The 26,519-nt window shown below is 42.7% G+C and overlaps 1 protein-coding gene across 1 annotated transcript in view; it reads right to left on the bottom strand.

Annotated features, from left to right (window-relative positions):
- The window catches only part of FBXL4 (F-box and leucine rich repeat protein 4), a 267,402-nt gene that overhangs the window by 240,605 nt on the left and 278 nt on the right, over positions 1 to 26,519 (bottom strand). The window contains exon 2 of the mRNA XM_086926627.1: positions 9,853 to 9,998. The gene's annotated coding sequence lies outside the window, so the exon portion shown is untranslated. The remainder of the gene's footprint in view (positions 1 to 9,852; positions 9,999 to 26,519) is intronic.

Below are 26,519 nucleotides of genomic sequence, written 5' to 3'. Positions count from 1 at the left end.
TCGACTGGTAGCACAAGAAGGTACAAAGTTCCCCAGAGGAGGTGACAAGGGAAGAGCACGCCAATAAAGCTTATTGTGGACTGACTCACCTTTTTTTATTCACCACTCTCCCAAGACTACATCTTTTCAGACCCTCTTACCCGCATGCACCATATGGCTGGAACAAAAGATCAAAAGATCTCTGATAAAAGAGCCCCTTTACGGGTGCCCGGCAGACATTGCAGCGCCAGTCTGACGAGGAGCAGAACCCATATGATGAAGCATGACATCTAGCTTTCTAGGTGTGTGAGGGTTTTAGTTCCAAAAAGGGAATTTCCCCTTCTTTTTCTTTTTCTTTATTCTCCACGCTCCACACTCTTGCTCTTCCCTTGTCACCTCTTCTGGGGAACTTTGTACCTTCTTGTGCTACCAGTCTCTCAGACACGTACACTGGACCCCGTTAAATAACGTCCACTAACGGTTCCCCCCCTGTTGTTGATATGAATGTTCGACTGTCAGGTGGTTGGATCTCCGTGGGTCCTGGGCAGCGCACGGCCTCTCCAGCCCCGCAGTCCAGGGTTCAAGTGTCGGGTCTGCTAGACATTAATTTTCAGAGGAGTTTATTTATTCGGGCCCCTTTGTGTTCCATGGGGGGCACTGCTAGGTTGAAGCTTTTCACTTTTTAGAGAGGACTCTCTTCTTTGGACCTCGGGGATAACTTGTAAAGAATTCAGGGGCAGTGGTGCGGTGAGTGCATATGTCACTTAGCTCCGGGCGGGTAAGGTCCAGCCTGCCTCCTAGGCCTGCGCCCTGGCAGTCTGATATCTTCTCGAAGTTACCCCCTGGACCGAACTCCGGTAATTTTTCGTTTGGGGTGGGGTGAGACGGGTGCTTCTATCAAGGGGCAACGTTGTCTCTAACCACCACTGGCAGACCCCCCAGTGGACTTGTGCATAGGTACAGCGAGTAAGGGGCGTCAGCCATGTTTCCAAAGATGTATAGATTCTAACATTTTAACATTGCATGTTGTTTGCAGGGTTGGCGAGCTACTTATCCCCGTGTCAGGGCAATGCAGTGTATTGACGAGGGAAGGGTATTTTGATCTATCATAGTCAGGACTAACTGTTGGGCTGTTAGGATGTTTATTCAGTTTGAGGTATCATTCTCTGTGGGTTTTTTCGCCAACAGTTGGCGCAGCTCCACTGTTTCTTCGAAGATATAAGCAAGTGAGAAAGCGCAGCTGGGCATTGGCCCTGCTGTAGATGAGTGAGAACAAACCATAGTCCACAGAAGTGCTCTGTAACGACAGCAGGCATTCTTAGCACTGAGGTTACTCCTAAGTCTGTGCCGTTCAGCACTACGGGAACCTGATATGGTCCTATCTAATCCCTCACCTACAGCAGAGTATTAAAATGAGGTACTACTAGCACTAAACAGTCTCCAATACATATATAAAAGATAGTTAGGAATGTAAGCACTCTCACACTGCCTAAGCCATAATTTTGTCCAATTCATTAGGCGACGACGACGAAGCGGCACCCGCGGAGCGGGTGCGGCGAGCATTCGCAAAGTCCTCCTCTCAGTGACCAGCCAGAGGTGAGCGCGTCCCAGCTAAGCGCTATGAAGTAAGGTCTCCCAATTGTTAGGTCCGCTGGTGGGGCTTTAACAAACCCTCAGGTGGGCGGTGGGCGGGCCGGCAGGGAGAGCGGACCGGAAGTGGTCAGCGGTCTCTCAGGGACTCCTGGGAATTGGAGTCCCTGATACGCTCGCAGCCCTGCAGCCCTCCGGTGGTGTTGGTCTCCCACTCCTCCTCTCTTGGCGGCGAAGCGGCACCCGCGGAGCGGGTGCGGCGAGCTGTTCGCAAAGTCCTCCTCTCAGTGACCAGCCAGAGGTGAGCGCGTCCCAGCTAAGCGCTATGAAGTAAGGTCTCCCAATTGTTAGGTCCGCTGGTGGGGCTTTAACAAACCCTCAGGTGGGCGGTGGGCGGGCCGGCAGGGAGAGCGGACCGGAAGTGGTCAGCGGTCTCTCAGGGACTCCTGGGAATTGGAGTCCCTGATACGCTCGCAGCCCTGCAGCCCTCCGGTGGTGTTGGTCTCCCACTCCTCCTCTCTTGGCGACGAAGCGGCACCCGCGGAGCGGGTGCGGCGAGCTGTTCGCAAAGTCCTCCTCTCAGTGACCAGCCAGAGGTGAGCGCGTCCCAGCTAAGCGCTATGAAGTAAGGTCTCCCCAATTCATTAGGACTAAACCCCTAGCGTTTAACACACCTCGGCTTATACGGCGAAGGGGGGGAATGTAAAGGGTCTGAGTGCTGCAGTGCTCAGCGGGTTTGGACCTCAGCCCTGGCAGTCATATTCATAATTATGTCATATTAAAAAGGAATAACCCTCTAATGTTTACCCAAAGATGAGCCTGTTCACCTGATCTGCCTGACTGTGCAAAGATGGTAGGTGTCCAGCAGTAGCTATATTTTCCTGCCCAAGATCAATCATTCTCCGCGGCTTCAAGCAAAATCTTCTCAGGTATTTATGCAAACCACGGAGCCGCCCTACTACCTTGGGCCTACCAACTTGTCCCAAAGTCAAGTCTGGCATGGCGGCAGGGGCAATGGGTATATTAAAACTAAGGGGCCGCCTGAGGGCTTACCAGGCTGAGGGCTGCAGAAGTGTCAGGTTTAGGAGTTGTGATGTAGGATCCGCAGCAGGGCAGGATCAACAGGGGGTACGTATTGGGCCGAGGTCTGCCTGGCCACAATGCTGCAAATGCACTGTGTGCATTGTCATGCACAAGTTGACAGGCACCGCGCGGTGCCTGCCACCTTGTCCATGACAATGTAGGGGGGTACCATAGGTACCCCCCATGTGCACCTCCCCCAATACCCTGGCGGCCCGCAACGGGCCCCCGTAAGCACAATGAACATGCCTTTCAGTGGTGGAAAAGCCGCCACGGAAAGGCTGCTCCCCGCTGCCTACCTAATATGGATGGCGGTGTCTATCAGACACCACCACCATATCAAGCTCCTTTTCCGCCCGGTCACCTGTGTGACCAGTGGAAAACCGGCGGACGGTCTTTCCATCCGCTGGGGTGCCCCCCGCCATAAGAATATGGTGGGGGGAAATGGGTGTCAGGCGAGGTGTGTTGTAGGGCGGATCGCACAAACTAATGACCCCCATAGTGTTTAGCCAATGGTTATCTTTCGTCCCAATTTCTAATTAACCCCCCATGATACTGCATCATTGATTAGGACATTTGCAGCACAAAAATCGAAATTTTGCACCACATTATGCATTTTTTTTCCAGCAACTTATGTTAGGAACATGTAATAGTTATCTCCTAATCAAAACGAAATCTGCAGCTAAAACCATGATCTACTCTCTCATAATTAAAATAACATTTTGCCCATCACCGCCACTCTAATCTCACACTCCAAGACTTAAGGACAATGCATTAACCATTGAAATACTCTCTTTCATTGAGACTTATTTTTATTACCAAAGATCAGAGCACCTTCAAATATGGGAGTTCAGTATGCGCGCTGTACAAAACCTCTCCTGTTTTATGAAAAATGGCCTATAATGTTGCTTCCTCTATAATAAGAATCCAGGCCACGTATAGGGAACATATGACAACTCACTTGCCTCTTAGTGTACTAATATAGTCTTATAGCCCGCCGTAGAGGGCTATACCCGCTATTAAAGGCCCTCTCCAGCGTTAAAGGCCCCGAGCCGAAGGCGAGAGCCTTTAACAAGGGAGAGGGAATTTAATAGCGGTATAGCCCATCTACGAAGGGCTATAAGGCTATTAGAACATTCTGTCACTAGATGACAGAATGTTCTAACAAAAAAAACAAAGCCTTTTGGGAGCGTGAGGGGATTGGAATCCCCTCTGGCTCCCTGAAGCCTTTGTTCACAGCCAGAGCAGTGAACAAAGAAACATTGGAATGTTGGAGCTCCAGGCTTCTACCAGCCATTATAAGCCCGGAGCACTCCATTGTTTTCAATGGAGCTCCCAACATTCCAATGTTCTAATAGAAGAGTATCACTATTTTCTTAGAGTTTCCAAAAGATAAGCGCAAATGTTTCATCTGTAGCGAGCTCTGCTATATTTGAACTTTTTTATACTACTTCTCGAGTGCACAGAGGGATGAGTTAAGCGCAGAGCAGTAAAAAAAAAACAAATACAGCAGAGCTCAATACTGTGAAATGTTTTAATGTACTGAAGTGAAATACATCAAAATATTAATGAAATAATTTTTTTTTATTTCTTAGAACCTTTATCATAGGGCCAAACCAGACCCCAGACTGGATTCTACCCACTAATTAGCTGGCTTCCCATCTGTAAGTAGTACAGCTACCGAGCAACTACCTCCCATTAGTTGAATAGGAAAGTAAGGTAAATGTTTTGATTTGGTAGTGCTTTGTAAATAAACAAACTCTTCTGATTTGTTTGTATAGCAGTACCGTAACAGAGCATTTACTTTTCATTCCCATTGCACTAATGCAAAATAAATGCTATCTAACGGTACTGCTCAGTAAATAATTCAGCACTGTTTAAGACTTGGCACATAATGCCTCTGCACTTTCCAGATGTGTGCAAACAATTGTTGCTCAAAATGGTGTTTTTCCAAAAATAGGTGACTTCATTTACCCAACAGTCTTCATTTTCACACTCCCAATATGGCACCCTCCTCCTGAAATATTATTTTCCTCAGGGTCAGGAATGGCTACAAAAAGGGTGAGCGTCATGTGTAGTTTGTACCCTAGGAAGGTAGGCAGGAAGGCAGGCAGGCAAATGCATGACACTTAAGCCAGCAGGGCATTCACAGTCTACCAGGCTTCAATCCGCACACCTCCTCTAGGGACAGGCCTTAGTGGGAGTGCATGTCTGTGCCTACTGAAAGTTCCTCTTCGAGTGCGGCTTGGCTGCAAGTGCATATTGTAGTGTGCAAAACGAGGGTCAAGTGCTGTATTCCGAGTCAGGAGCAATAAAACAATAAATACATCAAAAAAGCAACATTTGTTTTTTTCGCAGCACCTGGGAATGAAATTGTGGGCATCGCGCACCTTGATCAATTTTTCGGTAAAAACATAATTTAAGAAATCGAGGAAAGCCGAAAAGTCTCCGTCTAGTGTCCAACTTGTTCTTGAGATTGTGGCTGGTGCTGTCCACACATATTAACCTTTATTGACATAGGTCATGCACTTAGCGTTACAGTACGTAAAGTCATTTATTCTGTAGCATTTAATGTTATACCTTAACTTGTCCTTTGAAAATTGGCACATGTTGCAGTCCACAATTACGTGCACCGTTCAGGTTTTGTGTAAGCCAATTGGTATAAGCAATCTATTTTAAAAACACTCTGATAGATGTGGACATGCATAATGTGTCCACGTCTGTATATTGTTATGGCTCTGTTAGACAATGCATCTGTAGTATATATACAATTTGTCAAACGGCACGATTATTAACAAAAATCTCCCTCTGCCTTCAAAAAAGGTGAAGAATTTGGGGGTAATTGTGGATGAGAGACTCACCTTTGGGGATCAGGTTAATGCAGGAACATCATCAACTGCATATGTGCTTAGAACAGTCAGGAAAGTAATGTCATTCCTACCCCTAGGTAGTTGCCAAGCAGTGGTCACAGCGCTGGTGCTGTCGAGGCTGGACTACTGTAACAGCCTGTATTTGATTATTCAACAAAAAAGTCTGAATAAACTTCAGCTGCTGCAAAAAGCAGCGGTGAGACTTCTGACCGATATATCCAAATTCTCCTCCATCGCCAAGGAAATAAGGAGTAGAGTGCCTTTCAAATCACTTTGCATGGTCTTCAAAGCTCTGCATGGCAAAGGCCCAGACTACTTGAACCAGCTGTTCCAGTGGTACATACCAAAAAGATCACTTCACTTGTTAGGGGCTAAGCTGGTTTCCGTACTGCCCAGGAGGAAAGCTCTGTGGTGGGAGTGGGTGGGGCTTTGGTGTGTGCGCGGCGAAAGCCTGGAATGACCTTCCGTTTCGCCTAAGAAACGCTACTGATCTGTTAGACTTTAGGAAGGGTTTGAAGACCTGGCTTTTTGCTGAATATACTCAGTTCCTCCTTGCTCGCAGCCTCAGGATAGATATGCTAGCGCCAGGACACCCTTTGGTAATCGCCGCGCTTTATAAAAGTTATTAACATAACATAACATAACAAAAATCAGTTTCATAGATATACCAACTAGAACTTCACAGAGGTGAGTGTGTTCATGTATATGATATATCTAAAAAGTTATCTACTTTTGTCTTGAAATAAACAGCAAAACAAAAAGCCCAACATAATTTCCCTAGTTAGTGCTATCCTCGGTGCAGTTAATGAATCAAGCAGCACCACAGGGCTCAATGTTCAGTTTACTCCAGCATTTCGTGCAGTGGGTATGTTAATCAGCTCTCTCTTGGCCTGTGAGCAAGGTTTGGATATTTGTGTCAAACAACAAAAGAGTGTCTAAAGGTACTAAATGTGTAAGCACAAGTACAGAGAAAAGAAGAACCTTAATAATTCAAGTTGAGAATCAATAGGAATTATTAGGAAGCCCTCACTCACCACCCTGGGTGGTGACATGCTTCATCATCGGGCCCACCAGGAGAAGCCGAATGCCTCCCTGGTGTGCTTCAACGCCAGGATACTGCGGAGCTGTTTTTTTGTGACAGTGATGTGAAAAAATTGTGAGTTAAAAATGTCAAGGCAGTGTACCACGCAAAATAATTTTTATTCAGTGGTCAGCCTGACATGGTTAAAAATATATGTGTTGGGAAATTAACCAAATAATGTTTTGGGTATTTCCACTTAAAGTGGGGTCGACATGTTTCTGCCCGTTATGTGTAATTTACTGGGCTTCTTCAGGACCATAAGAAGTGTACCCCGGAGGTATGGGCGCGCTAAGGCCCACCCTGACCAGAGGACGTGAAAGATATATATATATATATATATATTTACACAGCAATATTGGTGGTAGTGTTTCTCAAAAAGAGAAAACGTCCGCACCTTCTGTTAATGACTATTCTCACTGTGCACGTTATACGCAAAGTATCAAAAGAGGTGCACTGATAACCTGATAAGACACCCACCACCAGGGGTGTTTAAACAAAGCAACTTAATGCAAGTATCAAGAATCAGAAAGAAACCAAGTTACACAAGCACCCTCTAAGAAGTCAATTGTCAAGGAAATTTCCGTGAAGTAATAGTTTTTTCAAGGTTTTAACACCAACATCAACCTTAAATTCATTTGGAGTTAAGGAGCTTCAAAGTATGGATCCAAAAACAGTTGTTGTGCTTCAAATTCTTTATTATCAAACACATTAAAAGTTTTCCAGCTTTGCACTGCCGACACGTGTTTCGCCCACTCCTGGGCTTTTTCAAGGCAATCTTAGTCAATCTTGACAGGTCTAGCCGTCGGGAAGATCTTGCAACCTTGAACCTTGAACAGCTCGCCGTGATCATTACACCTAATAGGATTCCTAACATCGACACATTATATTTGCACCTTTTTGATTCACAAGATCTTCCCGACGGCTAGACCTGTCAAGATTGACCAATATATATATATATATATATATATATATATATATATATATATATATATATATATATATATCAGATTCTCTGCTCCCTGTCCTTTCCAAGGACGGACACGGACCTCAATTTACCAGTGCAAAAACTATTTATTGCAGACAGTCCACCATAATGCATTTCAGCCTGAACAGGCCTTGATCACATGATGCCACATGATATATATATATATATGTATATATATGCCATCCCCGTATCTTCCACCAACCTGCTTTGCTGCCACACGGCATTCTGGGTGTTGCAGTCCAAGGACATGGACGGGCTGCAACAGGTGAGCGCGATCGTTAATGGGGGAGGAGCAGACCCACTAACAACTTAAAAGGCAGCAGGATGTACTGTGACGGTGTCACATGGGCCCGGCGTTGCACATCCTAACTAAAAGAGATCTACTTTAACCTAAAAAAAAGGAGAAAAAAAGCCCAGCAGAATTGCCCTAGTTGCACCTTTCAGTTGCCAGAGTGGAGATGGACATAAGGTGCCAGAGTGGAGATGGATATATATATATATGTATCCATCTCCACTCTGGCAAGTGAAAGGTGTAACTAGAGAAGTTATGTTGGGCTTTTTATTTTGCTGTTTATTTTCAGACAAACGTAGATCTCTTTTAGTTAGGATGCGCACGCTTAGCGTGTAATATACAGTTCCAGGATGTTGGTTGCCTGTAAAATTTACTAGATATTTTGGTGTAACATCTAAATATTCAAGGGAAGAATCACTATTTTGCAATGAAATTTTGTCATTGTTACTATTAAGATAAAAGGTCACAGAGTGTTACATTGCCAATTCATAGATTATTACTTACATCATATATGTAGCAGCCCCAGCATAGTATGTACTCCCTGTATATTTTGGAAGGGGAGTGGGGAGGGGCCAAGAAGCAGTGGTTCCAAATATGTTGCTCTTCCGAGACCAGCCCATGTAAATACTGGCGTACAATGGAGTAAAAATTAGTTCTCATAGCTGTTCCATTTTTATTTTTACCAGCATTGTTCATATGTGAAAACATTGCTCTCCGAAATTAGAAAAAAAATTTCTGGTTAGCATCCGATTATGTGCAAGTACAGTAGCTTGTCTATTAAAAAAAGTTTTTTGCTTTTGTGCCATATGTAGCTGTTATGACGGTATGCAATGAGCAAACAATTAAGATATCTAGTCCTGTGCCAATTGCACATTGTACTTCAGACAAATTGCTAAGAATGTCTTTAGTATCTTGGTTGTAAAATGGTAGATTGACAACTAAGGGATGTAGAAAATAATCTACACTTTCGGAAATTTTCTCAGAGGAAAAATCAATGTCTGCAATGAATGATCTGCCAGGTCGGGAAGAAACTGGCTTATGTATTTTAGGTAATGCATATATCGCTGGGAATCTAGGATCTATCCTAATGAGATGTATTCCAGTTGTTTCCATTCTGTAAGTTTAGTAAAATTGTACTTTGTTATGGTACTAATGTAGTTAGAATTGAGCTTTTCATATGTACATGCATGTGTATTGGCTAATTATCTGTTAAATTTGCCTAATGTAGTCAGTCCTATCCATAATGACAATTGAATACCACTTCATAAACCTCCTTTAAGAAAATGGTTTGCTAATCTTTTGGTGTGTATAAGGCCTACCTTTAATTTTTAGTCAGGTTATCTACATAGAAAGAGGAGTATCTTTTAATGTTGTCTTCTTAACTACCAAAAGGCATATTAACATACATTTTATAATACTATTCTGTTCCGGTTCACAGTGGTATAAGAGATGCAATTTCAAAAGTTGGGCATACAAATTAGTGTGCAACAGGATTTAGACTAGTCCATTTGAAACACTGGCATGTAACACACAGAACAATGTGTTCATTTTCTGAGCCTTCCTAAAGTTCCTTCTATTGCATAAAAAATAGACCTTTCCCAATTGCTCACAAAAGTTATTATGGTGCGATTATTGAAAAAGTATTCAAATATCCCTGCAAAATAACATTCAAATTGAATAGACAATAGTATTTGAAAATTCTGGAAGGAACTTAAAAGCAAACATTTATTACCTTAAATTGTATTGACAAAATGTAATACATTTAACACTTGATGGTTTAAACTTTGACAGCTTCAATTACCCTAACATCACCCAACGGGTTGTATTTAGGTCAGCACCATAAGAAAGCTAGAATAGCACAATGCCCTTGCATAGATTTTAAGCTCTGAAGTTACAAACAGCCTAAGATCCAGCACCCTCGATGACTAGCACCACTAACAGTACCCAGCCTCAGCTGGCCTGCTGCTATACTTACCAGAGACAGAGCAGTGGTTTAACCTTTTCGCCAGTACTAGGCAAGGGTACTGCAGGTTCATGCTCCTGCACTGACCGGATTCCCTGGTAGAAGACAATATTGGTGCACAACTGTTCTATTGCCTCATTCAGGTAATCTGTATTCACCTGGAAACAAACAGAGCACTATTAATGTTTATACCAATATGTTTGGAGTTAATATGTTCAGTATTAGATGAGATGCATAATCTCTTGGTTGCATCTATAGTTCCATGCTACACATTCTTAAGAGTTGAACATCAGCCTATCTGTGGTAGCTTTTACTAATTTGTAGCTTTGGACAAAAGCAAGGATACCTCAAGATAACTGCAACCACAGCGGCATCAATCAGATGTAAATGATTAAATTGTCAACGCATTTATATAACACTTACTACTCCTGACGAGGCATTGAATCGCTTTACACCAGGCAGCACACTTCCCCAGAACCCAAAGTTAGTAGTTAATTCAGTGGTCATTGAAGTTAGTTGTGTGTGCTCAAGGAGACCATTTTATACATTTACTCCAGTGTCTATGTGGTGGATTAAATTAGTAGTGGTTAGTTGTGATCATTATTCGGGAGTATGTGAGTTCTTGCAGATGGTTGGTGGGATAAGGTGTCACAGATAATGAAAAAAAGGAGAGGGTCATTTGAAGACAAGGAGAGAAAACAATTGAAATATCAACTAAAGGTCAAGATTTTCATGCAGGGTTAAGGAACAGAAGTTCATAAAGTAGACTTCTGATAGCATGCGCACTGAGGATGCAAAACAGTAAAAAGAAACATTATTTGCAAGTGAGATAGTGCTACCATTGATCCATTTTGATAAGCCCTAAAATCAGATGAATAGTCTATCTCTTGCCAGGCAACAGCAAGACCAACGCTTCAGCCAGGTCAGCAGATCTATTTGAGCTGGAAGCATAAAGTAATGGCGGGACGCCTACATAGGGTAATACTGAAAGCTTTAGGCTGTGTTTGAATGAAGCGATAATCTCATGATAAAAGCAAAGTAATAGATGCAGGTTAAATTATTATTATTATTATTAGGAGTTTATAAAGCGCACTTATACCCAAGGGCGTCCTGGCGCTAAATACTGACTACCAAGAGAGCATACAAGGATCTAATCCCTGAATAACCAGGTCTTAAGCCCCTTTCTGAAAGAGAGGAGCTCTGAGGCATTCCTGAGATGCGCCGGAAGGCTATTCAGGCTTTTGCTGCACAGTCGGAGAAGCGGTTTCCTCCCCAACTGGCCCTTTTTATTCGTAGCACCGCAACTAGTCTGCCTTCGGCTGAGTGAAGCGCTCTCCCCGGCACATACCACTTTAAACACCTACACTAAAACTCAAGGCCACTGCCCATTAGAGCTTTGCAGACAGTGCACAGGGCTTTGAATGGTGCACGTCTTGTTACAGGCAGCCGATGTAGTTGCCGGAGATCCTCTGGAACTGAGGCAAACCTGGGGATCCCAGTCAGCAGTCTCGCTGCGCTGCGTTTTGAACCAGCTGCAGTCTGTACCCGTGTTTTTTTTTTTTCAAATTCAGGTACAGACTATTACAGTAGTCCAAGCGCGACATAATGAGGGCTGAGACTGCTGTCCTGAAACCATCAATACCAAAAAAGTGTCTGGCTCATAAGCAGCAAGGCTGAGCACACTAGAACAACTACCAAAAACAATTTGCGATTGCCTAGAGTCAGCCGACTGCACTGGTGCTACTGAACTTCAATATATGGGGCGCCGTGTCTGGAGGTCTGATTTCTTCACTTTTGTTGCCGCGTGCTCAGTCTCCGCGGAACAACGCGGAAGTGTTGCGCAATGCTGGAGCGTCTGGGGAGTCTCACCATCAGCCGCACGGTTGGAGCCAATCAGACACGACTGATTGGCTCCGACCGTGCGGCTGATGGTGAGACGCCCCAGACGCTCCAACTTTGCGCAACACTTCCGCAAACCATCTTCCACAAACTTGTGCCACTAGTGGGCACATGGTTTATTGACTTCACGTAGAGTGAATGCATGGTCCTGATGAGAACCCCCAGGAACAGAGGGGTTTGAAACGCGTAGACCTTAGGATAAACCAAAATCAATTTTTTGTTTAATTAGGATTAGCTTTATCTAATAGGCTAACAGGAGGATTAGAGCAAAATTGATAAATTTATTTTGAATGTTAGAAATGTACATAAATGTATATATTTGCACCTTGTAGGATAAAGTTCCTTGGTATTTGTTATTTTATGTTTGGTTTATTGTATATGAAGGATTATATGGCTTGGGTATGAATGTAGTATGCTTAGAGAAGTTTGTTGGATGTGATTGTGTTGTATTTCTTTGGTATTTTGTACAGTCAATTTGTGGGTTGTCGTGAAATGTATTTTGTATACATAAAAAATGTCAAAGCATCTTTTCTAAAAAATGAAATAAGTTGATAAAATAATAAAAGCAATGTATAAGCTTGAGGTTATCGTGATGCGCGGTTCGTATATCCGCTTGGATTAAGTCTAATAAGTAGCAGCAGTATTGGCAATTGTTTTTGGTAGTTGTCCTGAAACCATCGGCAGGAAGAAAAAAAATATTTTCTTAATATCCTAAGGATATGGAAGCAGGTCGAAACCACTCCACTAACATGATAAACAATGCAAACATTAAAAAGCAGATGATAATACAAAGGTTGAAGCGTAGGTCTTCTGATGTTTACCCTTAAGATTGGCCTCATAGTATTAATTACCAAAGTGAAGTGGGATCCATTTGGATGACCCTGGTTTAGCTTGGCACAGGATAGAGGGGAGGACAGCTTCCCAGACACTGAAAGTATATTGCCTGCATTCCTGTAGCTGGAGGGAGGAGACCCAGACACTGAAGTGTCACAAGTCTCCTGCTGGTCAGTGTATGCCAATCCAGGGTCAGGTGCAGCAGACAAACTCCGTCCCCACTAGTGCAGCACTGGTGGGCTTTACAATAGTGTTGTAGACTTTCAGGATTTCCCCTGCCTTTGCAAACGCACACCATCATTTCAATTTTAGACCACTATCCTGACAGAACAGCTCTCACTCAACATAACCTCTTGCTCAAAGTGGCCACAAACTGTATGTTACAAATAGGAATGAATATTAGAAATATATATTTCACCTTCTATCAACAACAAAATGCTCAGGAAAACAAACTCACAAACATTATACCCCTTCACTGAGGTGTGCAAAGGTTGTTGGGGTTGGGCTGCGGGAAGGGAGGTAGTGCTGTGCTTGAACATTGGAACAGCATCTACCAAAGCTTAACCCACCAGCTCCTGGTGTACAGCGCTTCCTGCATAGTCTGTGGTCCAGCAGTATTTGAGAGTGGGCTCCGGGGGGGCTTGGTTCTGCTGCCTTTACTGCTAGCTACAGGTGCTTTCTCTTGTTTTAGCTCTTTGCCATTAGTTTTTGCTTAGGATTGATAGCATTGACGCTCTGTAGTGAATGTACCACTCTATTTGTGCTGCCCTACAAACGTGTATTTCATAGAACACAATAAAGCAGTGCTTCTACACTGGTTTCCTCTCAGCTGCACTCTAAGGTTGGTTTTGAGCGGCGTCAGAGCTCTCTTCATACAGAGTGCACATCTAATCGTCATGCAGTAATTATTCAGCTTATGACTACCTCCGAAAACCTTTTGTTGACCAAGAGAGATACGCATTTTGAGTGAAAACTCACAGGGAAGGTTGCTAGTTGCAGTAATTTGATAGATCTTTTTACAGATAAGCAAACCGGATAATTGATATATCTTCTACGAAGAGGCTCTGTAAAACAAGTGGCACTCTTTTTTTAAATTATTTATATATGTGTAGTTGCAAACTGCATCTCAACAAGAAATATTGTTAGTTTGTGTGTTATAAAAAACGAGACATAAGAACTAATATGAATGATGTTTTAATCAAACCACAGTTGCTGTGGAGAGGATCACCAGTGAGCCTTTCCACACTGGACATATCCTTATACAAAGAGTTTCCTTGAGAGACCACAACATAGTTAGTGCTTTTGCTTTACTGGTAGCCTTTACTGTGCTTTGCAGTAGAACTTCGTGCTCGAAGAGGAAATGTAGAACTCAGTGGAGTTAGGGTGGAGTGCCGTCTTTGATTTCCTGGCAGTGATATCGTTCTTACATGTCAACCTGAATGCAGGTAGAGAGTTATTCACCCTCAGGCGCGACTTAAATTGTAGGTTGTGGGTGGGTAAAGGCAGACGTAGGGCGCAAACTGTCAAAGAGCCAAAAGGTGCCAGCCAAACATACTGAAAGGCATAAGACAACCTACAGTGCCCCCAAAATATTTAGGGGCGCCAGGGTGAATGCAAGAAAGAATTTATATGAGCAACTATTAACATTACAACAATTTACTTTCTATAGTTTGAATACATACCTCACACTACTTTTATAAACAACTATGTACATATAAAATCTTTAGACGTTTTTGGTTTATTTATAACTCTAACATACCTCCCAAACATATTTTGATGATGACACATAGATCAAACCCCCAGATTATCTTCATCGTTCATATAATCATTACTCCTCACATTTAAGAAATGTACGCTCCCATTCCTAACTCCAGTATCATCCACATCATCCAGCCAATATCAGCTTTGTTGATCCATCATCCCTTCATCTATTCCATATTTACATTTAGCCAATCTACGTAAATGCCATAGGTTGCCATCATTTAACAAAGTTGACTTACCCAACAAGTTGCACACCTTTTAGGGCTCAGAGAACGTACTTTCCTCTCTCTCCCTTTACCTTCAACAATTCCAACAGGAACAATTTTCACCCACAGTTTTTTTTGTCACACCAATCCTTATAGGTTTGCTTAGCTAATGCGAATTTCTTTCTTACATTCTCTGGAGAACATTCAGCCTGTAAAGATACAGATAACCAGGCCAAATCCTTACTAATAGGTTTACGACCCCTCAAGAAAACAAATGGGACTGTGATCTGTACTATTACCTGGTGCTATACTGTAAGCCCACATCATCTTCATAATCCCAGTCAATTTACTACTCGTAGCTAGCTGTATGGAACCTTTCATTACAAGGTTAAAGCGTTCCACTGAGCCATTTCCTTCGGGATGGTAAGCTGAGGTAGTTTTACGAATGATACCATACCTCTAAGAAAAAACATACATTTCTCAGAAGCAATCTGCGGTCCATCAATTTTAGAAACGATACATTCTGACAATCCCTATCTCATGAATATCTTGTCCAGAAAGTGCAAATCGCCAACTATCTGAATTACTCAAAATTTCAATCTTGGACCATTTTGAAAAATAATCCATAACCACAATGACATATTTTTTGTTCTGTAACTTCATCCTCTATTGGACCCATTATATCTGTGCCAGTCCTTTCCCATGGCATATTTGGGCATGAAATTGGCAAAAGAGGGAAATGGTTAGCTTTCTGACATTTGTCAGGCCTACTACATTTTAACATTCTCTCAGTAACCCTTCAAAGTCACCATTCAAGCCTGGCCACCATACACATTTTGATACTTTGCTTGGTATTTGTGATACCAAGATATCCTTTGTGACATCATTTTGATATATTCCTCCTAAACCTCACCAGAGGTACCAATTTTACACACCCTAAAAACAAACGTTTTCTTCACTGAACTCATTTTTCACCTCCCAATATATAAGTTCATCCGTACTCAATCTTTTCTTCTCTGGGCATTCATTGTTCATTAACATCAAAACCTTTTGCATGCTTTTGTCTTTGGCCATTTGTTCTTCCCATTCATTGCCATTAATACCATACATTCCCTCAACAAATAATCTGGCCACACACCATTCAACCAAACATTGTCCACCATTATCCTTTAAAGGTAAGGCATCCGACTTGAGAAATCAACAACTGTCTTTAAAACCTAGTATGCAGAGGATATTATGATTGAACACCAAAGGTTTGATAGACATTCTTGCTAATCTGGGTGATGCTTTCTGCAAATCAGTAGTAGTGAGTACTTTTGGTAACGGGTTGTGAGCAGTTCTCAGTACAACATGATAACCCCTCACATTTGCGAAAATGAGTGAAATCTCTCACACATATAAGAGTCTTTCTTTCAATGACTGAATATTTCTCCTTTGCAGGAGACAACGCATGTAAAGCAAATGCTACTACCTACTCATTTTTGTTCACATCATATTCAGATAATACTGCTCCTAAGTCATTTTTACTAGCATCAGTTGTAATACAAATTTTACATGCAGGATCAACCCCTTTCAAAAACTGTATTAATTTCTGCTTTAGGTTTTGTAAATGCTGTCTGACATTCATCAAACCCAGGGCTTAATTTGAGTCAGTGGTTTCCGGTATGCGACAGCGGCGCTTAATTGTGGACACTGCCACTTATGACTGTGCTACAAGTGGCACTGTTTGATTTCAAGAGGAGTCCAACAAGTTATTTACTAATTCAATATACATTAAAATGACTAATACCTGCTGCCCAAGCTATTGTTACAGCTTTGGGGGCCAGGAATATTCTGCTTTGTCACACTTCCAGGAGTGTGATGGTTTAATAGTTGTGTTGGTACTGTCATTGGCAGGACTGGCAGGGGCAAGGGTGGTGCAAGCTGCAGTGGCCTCCTGATGGGGGTCCTGGCACTTTTTTTTTTTAATTAATCACTGATCAGACCACAGAAATTTTACTTTATTCTTGAGTACGTTTCGAATGGCATATCTTTTTCAGAATTATGAACAAGTTTCGAATAAAACTCCACTAAACTAAACATTACCCCATTTATACAAAACAAATTACTCATGGGTGTCTGAAACATTGCAACAGCTGATGCAAGTCCAAAGGGCACTCTAAGAAAACATACCATGGGTATAACGAATGTTGTTAACTTTTTAGAATAAAGGATGTAATGGCACATGATGATATACAGATTTCAAATCAAATGTGGAAACCCAGTATACATCTTTCCAGTTGGAAAACATTTAACTAATTCTAGGTAATGGATACTGATAAACCAATGTTCTTACTCAGTACTCTAAGATCCACATGTGATTTAAAATTTCCGTTGGAACTTCTTACCATTACCAATGGGGACAACCACTCTTCAGATTCAACTTGCTCAATTATATAATTTTGAACTTGGGGGCAGACTTACGAGTTCTGGCGCATCTCTGCAAATAAGCAGGGATGCGCCAGAAAAGATGCGGCACACAATTCCCTCCCTGCGATGCATTTACAATGCGGCGCACCATGGCGCAAGGATAGGGCGATGCGTGTTGCATCCTGTGGTGTGACCGCGGCGCATTGCTGGACTTTCTTCAAGCAGGCGAAGGGTTTTTACATAGCATGGACATAAAAGGGACTCCGTGAAATCTTGTAGATTTCACTGCATCACTTTTACGAGGCATGCCTGCGATGGAACGCCCACCCTGCACCGGAACACCCCCATGAAACCTATTGCAGGTTGCGTGTGGCACAGGGCTTTAAAACATGATGCATCTCCCTAGATGCATCACGTTGTAAATAAGGTTCATTGTGGCGCATGGTTTACGCCACTGCTGCGTCACAGAAGTGACGTAACATCGACGTAAAAGTGGCCCATGGGGCTTGTAAATCTGCCCCTACGTTTTTTCATTCCTGTAAAACCTCTTCCTGACTATCGAAAGGAATATGTCTCACTTTATATATCCGGTTTAGTTGTATATTTCAGTTTGATTACATGGCTATAATCTATCAAAAGCTCAACCTATCCAAAAAAATATTTTAGGAAATTCATCTAATATTATTTTACCAACATGATCATTATTGTTTATAGTCAATTCAGGTACTGAGCTATTAGGATCCTGTATTATTCCCAAATCACCCTGATCAGACCAACCCAGTACAGAAGGACCTTTCTTTGAAACATATGATTTGCACATAGCCTTTCTACAAATTCCAGGGATCTGAATCGAATTAGAATAATAACCTCTCCAGTATAACTTCTTGCTTTCGCCCCCACTTGTTCCAAATGTTTCCCAAGCACTTTTACAAATCTTTCAAAACATCCTCATTAAAAATGGTAAACGGCGAACCAGAATCTGCAAACTTCCTTTACCATTACCCCTCTAACACTCAACTAACAAACTGTTTTTTTCCTTCTTTTTTTAAAATATTTTTATGTTTACTATTGCACAGTAAGCACATTGCAGCGCACTTTATCGAATAAAATAATTTCATTAAATCAATACAGTACATTTCCTTTCAAATCATATCAAATCATATAGATAATTCATCAAAGAATACATCATCCTATTAATTTCATTAAACCGATACAGTACATATCTTTTCAAATCATATAGAAAGTTCATCAAAGAATACATCATCCTATTCATGGCAACCCCAGACCGTCTCTCCATCTTCTAACAGGGTCCCATATCCTTAATCCTAGACGCCTCCCTTTCCTGCCTTTCCGAGCATATATGTTCTTTTCCAAATTATATGTCGCCAAAGGATTAGCCAGCCATACTTGCATTACCGGAGGGTTCTTGTCCAACCAGGCCCTAGCTATGCAGAGCCTATAAACTGCCATAGCAACAAAAATAAATTCTCTCTGGATAGTATTACTATCTGTGACTATCCCTAACAGTATTTGAACAGGATTTAAAGTGATTTGAATATCTAAGGAGGCATCCGAAAAATTCTCTATCTCTTTTATCAATGTGTGTAACTGCAAGCATGCAGCAAATATATGTATCAAATCTGCCTCGGAAGAACTACACCTTGGACATGTAATACCTGTACTTCCCCCCCACTTTGCTATCCTTGCTGGTGTAAAATACAGCGAGTACAGAGTTTTATACTGTTGCGACTGCAACGGCGCTGAACATAGCAGTGTGCGACCCAAACCCAATGACTCTTGGAACCAGCCAACCTCGCCTTCCAATTTCTCTGCCCACTTAGTACTATGCGTGTCCATATCATCCGGTTTCGCTGCTATGAGGCTTGCGTAGAAACTCCACCTAATCTTATTTTCTCCAGAATTTCTACCTTACTAAAACCCACCAGTCCCCCCTGCTTACCCCCAAGAAAACTTCTTAACTGCAGGAACTTAATAAAATCCCTCCTATCTAAACCATATCTGCTCATTAAGTCTGAAAATTGTAACACTCCCTCAGTATTACTCACATCCCCAATCTGAACTATCCCCTTTTCAGCCTAGCCCGCCATTATCGTATCCCCAAAGATCTGTGGTGGAAAGGAGACATTTTTGTACATCCTAGTATACCAATTATATCGGCCCATGCCAACTTTCTTCATGACAGCATTCCAAATCTTGACCGCGGCTTGAACTGTCTTGAATCTCGTTCTTTTATAGTATCCAAAATCAGTACAGTTGGGAAAGCAATTCTCCAACTCCGGCCCCAAAACCACAGAGTATATCCTAGACGAATCGTTGGTGATTCTTTGATCCAAACCGCCCCCCCTGATCAATCCCCGCATGTATTGCAGTGCAGCTGCCCAATAATATAGCCTAAAATCAGGCGCCCCCCCACCCTCCCCTTTCTCTCGGCAATGACATAAATCTGTAAGCCCTGCGTGTCTTGCCATGAGCCCAGATGAATCTATTCAAAATGTTCTCCAACTCTTTAAACCACTTTGCCTCATAAACATAAAGGTATTGCCCTAAAAAAATACAAGGATTTGGGCAATACCAACATCTTTATAACATTGGTGCATCCCACTAGTGATAAATGCAAGTTGTTCATCTGTTCCAAGTCTGTCTTTACCCTAGTCATCAGGGGCGCAAGATTATTCTGCACCACTGAGTCTAGATCGGCTGTAATTTCCACCCCCAAGTATACAGCTGAATCCACCACCCTTTGGTCATTACAATCAACGTACTGGTTACACACCATCTGAGTCTTAGAGCTATTTAGGCTGTACCCCGCAACCTGGCCAAATCTTTGTGCCTCAGTCTAAGTTTCTCTTATGGCCACAGTAGGATTAGATGTCAAAATGGCCACGTCATCTGCGTAGGCCAGCGTCTTTACCTCACAGCCATTCAGCCTTATTGATGGGATCTTTTGATTGCCCTCCAACTTACGCATCAGTGGATCTAAATAGAGTGCGAAGAGAAGTGGGGATGACGGACAGCCTTGTCTAGTCTCTCTCCCAATACTAACTGCTGTTGAGCACCCCCTATTGACTCTAATCCTTCCTGACTGATTTTTAATAAGAGTCTGCATCGCTGTTATAAAACAATTTCCCATTCCACTCCACTTTAACGTATGCCACAGATATTACCAGGAGACCCTATCGAACGCCTTCTCAGCATCCAAAAAAAGCGCCGCCATAGGGTCCCCCAGGATACCCTCCGTATCAAACATTGTAACCACCGGCCTAATATGTTGTGTGGTGCTTTTGCCTGGAATAAACCCATGCTGAGTATGACTTACTAAACCCTCTATCACCTCCGCTAATCTTCTCGCCAGTATCTTGGAGTACACTTTGGTGTCTGCGTTCATCAATGTAATAGGTCTATATGAACCTGGCAGTGTTGGTATTTCACCTTTTTTTAAAATAACAATAATGTCCGCTTCCCCCCAAGATTCAGGTATAACCTCCCCCTTCTGCGCCTTCAGCATAACGTTAAACATATCAGCGCCAATCACTTGGTGAAACACTTTGTAAAACTCAACCGGCAGCTGATCTGGACCAGCTGCTTTGCCTGATGGTAACATCTTTAGCGCCATGAGGAATTCCTCCAAGTTAAAGGGTGAATCCAACATCTCCTTTTCCTCCGTAGTTATAGCCGAAGGGGTAATATCTCTAAGATAACTTTCTACCTCTCCTAGGATTCTTGCCCTACCCCCAGCATAAAACTCTGCATAAAACTGTCTAAAAACCTCCCTTACTTTAACTGTTTCAGAAACCAAGGCCCCGTTCCCATCCCTAATCTCCAAAATGTCTGAAGCTGCTAGCCTCCGTCTAGTACGGACAGCTAATAAATGGCCCACCTTCTCGCTTAACTCGTACGCAGCTTCCCTCTTAGTTAGGTAATTCTCTGCTGCCTTTTTAGAAATATTTTCAGCAGCTTCTGCTCTAAGAGCAATGATTTTGAGGAGGTGCTCTTCTATTGGTGCATTCTTCCGTAAATCCATCGCCAATTCATCCTCTACCTTCATCAAACTTTGATATACTTCATTAATTTTAGCTCTTATCTTTTTCTGGGCTGAGAATACATAACACATTGTCTCCCCCCTAACCCCGGCCTTAAAAGCATCCCATACAACTCCCGGGGGGGCTGTTCCTCTATTGATATCCCAATAGATCTTGATCCAACCTGTCATATAATCCCTATATGCCTCATCCTTCAAAAGGGCTCCATCAAATGTCCATTGTGTATCCTTCCGTTGTACCTGGCCTATTCTGATGGTTAAAATCAATGGGCTATGGTCCGACACAATTCGAGGTTGTTTCTCGATTTGTGCCCCTGCCAACAAGGGAGTAGAGATCAAAAAATAATCCAGCCTGACCAATACCTTATGAGGGGCTGAATAAAATGTACTACCGTCCATGCCTGGGTTCAACTTAGCCCACGGATCCACTAGGGAATTATGTAGCACCATATCCGTCAATGCCCTATGAGTTCTCTTCTTCCTCCCTACATACTGTCCTCCTATCTGTAGAAACGAACTACTAGGGTCATGAATATTAGAATCCCCACAACATATAATTGGCTCGGGCCACAGCGCCAGTTCTGTATCTAGATATTGAAATATCTCAGGGTCATCCTCTGTGGAGCCATACACGGAGACTATAGTACATTTTCCCCCTTTAAATCTTATTTCCAGTACTACCCACCTGCCCCATTGATCCTCCTTCTTTTTTAACACCTCTACATCACTAGATCTCCTTAATACTGCCAACCCCCTATGCTTAGAGCCTTGTTTGGAATTTGCCAAAACGGCGAACCCTAGATGTTCCAGGAGATACCCCTTGGAGGCTTCAACATGTGTTTCCTGGAGGCAAACTAAATCCAACCGTAACGTTCTAAGTAATGCCGCAACCCTTAGCCTTTTACCAGCATCATTAAGGCCACAGACGTCAATAGTATCGATTCTACAACTCATTAAAATACATCAAACGTTTTGTACAACCCTGTATACCTTACCCAGCCCGTCACCTTACGCTGGTTATGGATCTGAGGTTGATCAAATGTCCACCAACATATTTCTGCTACGTACTGTGTGAATTGAGCTCCTTGTGTGCTGCTCTGAGCTACCCTGTGCTGCCTCTTATACCCTGTGTCATAACTTTTTTTTTGCCATTTCGCCCCCCTTTTACCCACTAAGCCGACCCTTCCCACCCACAGTCTCCCCCCCCCCCCATTACTGGCAAATAGGTCAATGAGACCTATGTGTAGCCACTCCAGATTGTGATAATCGCTCCCCTCTCCCCCTTCACCCAGTGTTTACCTATACCTCCTGTAACCCCCTATACCCCCTCCGTGCCCCCAGCCGCCTAATCCTTGTCTCCCTCATCATGTTTTATCTGTGCTTATTGGCCCCTGAATTTTTGCCAAAAATACCAGCGGCCTATTTACATAGCTTACATATCTTACATATCTTACAGCTCTCAAACAATTATATATCCTGCTCCTAGCAGTAAAGACCCCACATCTTCACATCTTCCCATAATATGAGTAGTTCTAAATATCTCAACCACCTTTCTGTGTCTTGATCTCCTCCAAAAACTGTTGGGCCTTAATCTCGGACAAGAAAATGCTTGTTCTCCCCCTTGTGACTACCTTCAACCTTGCGGGGAATAGGAGAAATGCCTCTGAGCCTAAAGCCTGAAATGGCTTAATGAGCTGCCTGAGCCGCCACCTTCTCTCCACAGTTACATGGCAGAAGTCTACCTGGCAAAGAAGGTGGTCTCCTCAAATGATCTTTTACGGTCAGGTCTAGCCTTGTCCATTATTTCCTCTCTGAGTAGGTAGTTTCCAACATATATTAAAATAGCCCTGGGCAGCGCAGGTTGACCTGTCTGACCCCCGCCGCCCCGGCCTTTCCTGATAGTAAAGGGGAATCTGTGGGCCTGTTGGACCTCCCTTTCCCACTCCCACTCAGACTCCGGGAAGGCTCCTCTTAACAGTTTAACCACAAATCGCATAATGTCCTGCCCCTCTGTCCCTTCTGCCACACACAAAATGCGAATGTTATTACGCCTCTGGCGATTTTCAAAGTCCTCCATCTTCCACTGTAGATCATTCGCCAACTTTTCCTGCTCCAGTTTAAACTCCTGCCATGCCCCGACGTCATCCTCTAGCTTCCCAGTTCTCTCCTCCACCTCTGTCACCCTCTCAGCGATGCTATCATAGAGTTTATTAACTTTCCTGAGGGTATTATGGATTTTTTTAATGCTTGCCTTGCCCTGCGGCTTTCCGATCTTGCTTCCCCTTGCATTTGCTCGAGTGTACTAAAGATCATATCGAAAGGGGCCTGGTACTGCGCAGGGATAGGGGTATTGACTGCAGCCGGGGAGTTGATCTCCTCCAAGTAGGTCTGCGAAGTGGCTGAATAATCCCATACTAATTTCTCCCGCCCCCCGCTGAGGGCGATCCTGTGTCTACGCCATGCTTCCTCCCCTTAGCCCGTCTCTTTTTCTGCGTGCTCTCTTTTCTTGATGTACTTGATCCAGAGCTTGACTCTTCATCCTCCTCACCCCCCTCTGAGCCGCCCTCGCTTGTCTGGGTAGTGCAGGGCTCGAAAATTCCACTCGACCGCTCGCATAGTCGAGCTAAATTTAGCAAGGTCGAGCTGTTTTTAGGTCCTACAAACCAAATTTTGTCCTCGGTCTGTGAAAACGGAGTAAATGTGACAAGATAACAAGGTTTAAAAGCATTTTTATTGCTCACAAAGTTAATGAGCAATAAAGATGCCTTTAAATCTTGCTATCTTGTCACAATTGCTCCGCTTTCACAGATGGAGGTCAAGTAGATTGCCGTTAGGTCGAGGACATTTTTTAAGGTACTAGTCCTGCAGGACTAGTACAATTTTTTGGATTTTTCGAGCCCTGTGTCAGTATCCTCAATGACCGAGTAAAAACAGTCTCCGTCCATTGAACCACCCTCTCCTTTCTAAGGCACCACGATCTCCTTGCCAACAGCTAGGTGTGCACTTTTTGCTGCTAGGCTAACATTACTGCCCCAACCTGTTTTTTTCCTTATTGCATTTTCAACATTTAAAATATAGTACTCAATACAAAAAACACCACTAGCATCTGTATCCTCCTCTCGCTGATCAGAACCTGAATTATTATCCGCTTGAATACATTTTACTTTGGTATCTCAGATGTTGACCCTTTTGACTCGTGGCAGAACATTTCTTTAAAATTTTCAAATGTTCTAAACTGGCACATCTATAACATTTCCGTGGTTTTGACGAATTAGCATTCTCTTCCATTTCTTTTTTTGAGTTAATGGTACTGTATATAGCTGCCACCTCGTTTTACCCTGTCCCATGTCCCTAGCCCATATCCAACTCCACTCTCCAGTCTATTTACCTGTGGACCTTGCTCGTGTCCCTAACCACCTCCCCTATTTCGTATTTTTTCCAGTTTCCTTACGCCCCCCTCCCCCCCCACTGCCAATAGAGATTTCTTTCCTTCCTTTTATATTACATTAATTTCCACAGAGTATTTGCGATCCTTAAGTTTCGATCCTAACTTCACTAAGTCCACACGGATGTACGTTATGGAACTCATAACTTGAACAAAGAAACTGCGTGATGTGTATTTGACAATGTTTATTGATACTTGCCCGCTTGCCGTGTGTATATATATTCATCCATTATTTCTTTTTACATTGTTGTAACATGACAACTGCCTATTTTCGTTTTCTTCTTTATTGTACATGGCTTGATGTAACCAGAATCTCACACCAAAGACAAAATGCAAAACCTCAATAAAAATGATTTAAAGAAAAAAAAACACTGGTATTGTGCTGGACCTTTGTGAAATAGTTACGTTTAACTTTCTAAGCAACTTTAATTATGTTAATTTGTTTAGTATACTGTAACTCATCAATTACAGCTTCAGCACACCTGTTGGTAAATTCCGTTTTCTTTACTAAAGCAATTAACGCATCTCAATGAAGCTTTTCCAGTGGCCCACAACTTATCCTGTATGTTAGGATTGCTCGTAAGCATAATGATTTGGTCACGTATAAACTCTTCTTGTAGTGCACCAAAACGGCAGGTAATGGCCAAATGTTTAGGTGCTGAAACATATTCATCCACCCTTTCACTTATCCGTGCTTGCGTTGGAAAAATGTATCTCTAACGATGGCCACACACATTACTGGTGACAAATGTGCATCAAGATCTGCCTAGCCGTCTTTTAAAATTTGCTATATGTTTATACCCTCTAGGTTCTAGACATTGTAACAAGATTTCCTTTTTCTTTTCTGGTGAAAAGTAATCTTAATCAAATGTTGAAATATAGTTGCAGAAATATTCCTTCCTCTCTTGCCATCACATAAAAGATTCCCCGTTAGCAGGCAAGAATGCTTGTGGAGCAGATATATTCAATTAGTTTAAAGTACACATGGTATGTAACTGTTAATTGTGCCAAAATATTAATGAATAATTGCAAAAGTGTTTTCCGTTTCCTGTTATTAAGTGACTACCTCTAAAATGCTACAGTAGTCGACCTTCACCAAATTATTTGTATATCAAGAATTAAAAAACATCTCATACTCGAATGTTCAAAAACAAATTAACATAAAAAAATACAATAAATTACATTACTACAGTGTGGCACATTTAAGCGTGTATATCTTGAGAGAGGCAGGGTCCTTGTGAGTTGGGGTGATGGGTTTTCTGTGAATAGGAGTAATGTGAAGCTGAGTTCGGTGGGTGCCGCAATCTTGGATAGTGTAAGAGTAAAAATATTGGGCTGCTGCTGAGGGAGGGTTAGAGGAGTGGCTGTATGAGTGGAAGAAGTATCAGGGCAAGAAAGGTACCTGCACACGAGGGTAACAATGAGACTGCCCTTTGTACTGCCTGTAATAACAAGGAAGACTATGACTTGTGCCTGAACGCTAAGATAGTGTGAGCAGAGATATAAACAAAAGAAGCGTGAAGGAAAGTGGGCTAGCAACCTGGTCCCAGTAAATGAACCCTCTGTACCGTACCTGCTTGTCTACTGCTCCTGCAGACCCTGGACTTGGCTCACAGATGGCAGCCACTTGCAGTTAGAGCGCTCTGCTCGCTTTTACTTATGACACTCACCGCAGCATTTCTAGTGTTAATTCTCTATATGTCAAAGACGCAGAAAGAGGATACAATTACTTGGCAAAATGATGACCACACTTCCCTGGTGACATTGTGCCCTGCTTCCGTGAGTATTAACGGAAGAATAATTACACATTTCAGGCAGACAACAAAGAGTTGCCTTTAGTAACGCTTGCTCGCAATCCTAAAAATACCCATGGAGACAAAACAGCCGTCCTCCCCTCCCCCCCCCCCCCCCCCTCACCCCAACAAAACTGCAAAAGCAGACCTTAAGTTCCTTCATTCTCAGTGCATTGAAATGGGATGTGCCAACACCCTGACAGGTCAGCCAATGTTGTTGGCCACCCCTCTAAGGTTTTTTTTTTTAACTGCAAAAACTCTAAAGCTTAAGC

The sequence above is a fragment of the Lissotriton vulgaris genome, chromosome 6 (genome assembly GCF_964263255.1).
Source record: "Lissotriton vulgaris chromosome 6, aLisVul1.2, whole genome shotgun sequence".
NCBI lineage: Eukaryota > Metazoa > Chordata > Amphibia > Caudata > Salamandridae > Lissotriton > Lissotriton vulgaris.
Note: the sequence above shows the minus strand (reverse complement) of the source record. Positions and strands in the feature narration are given on the sequence as shown.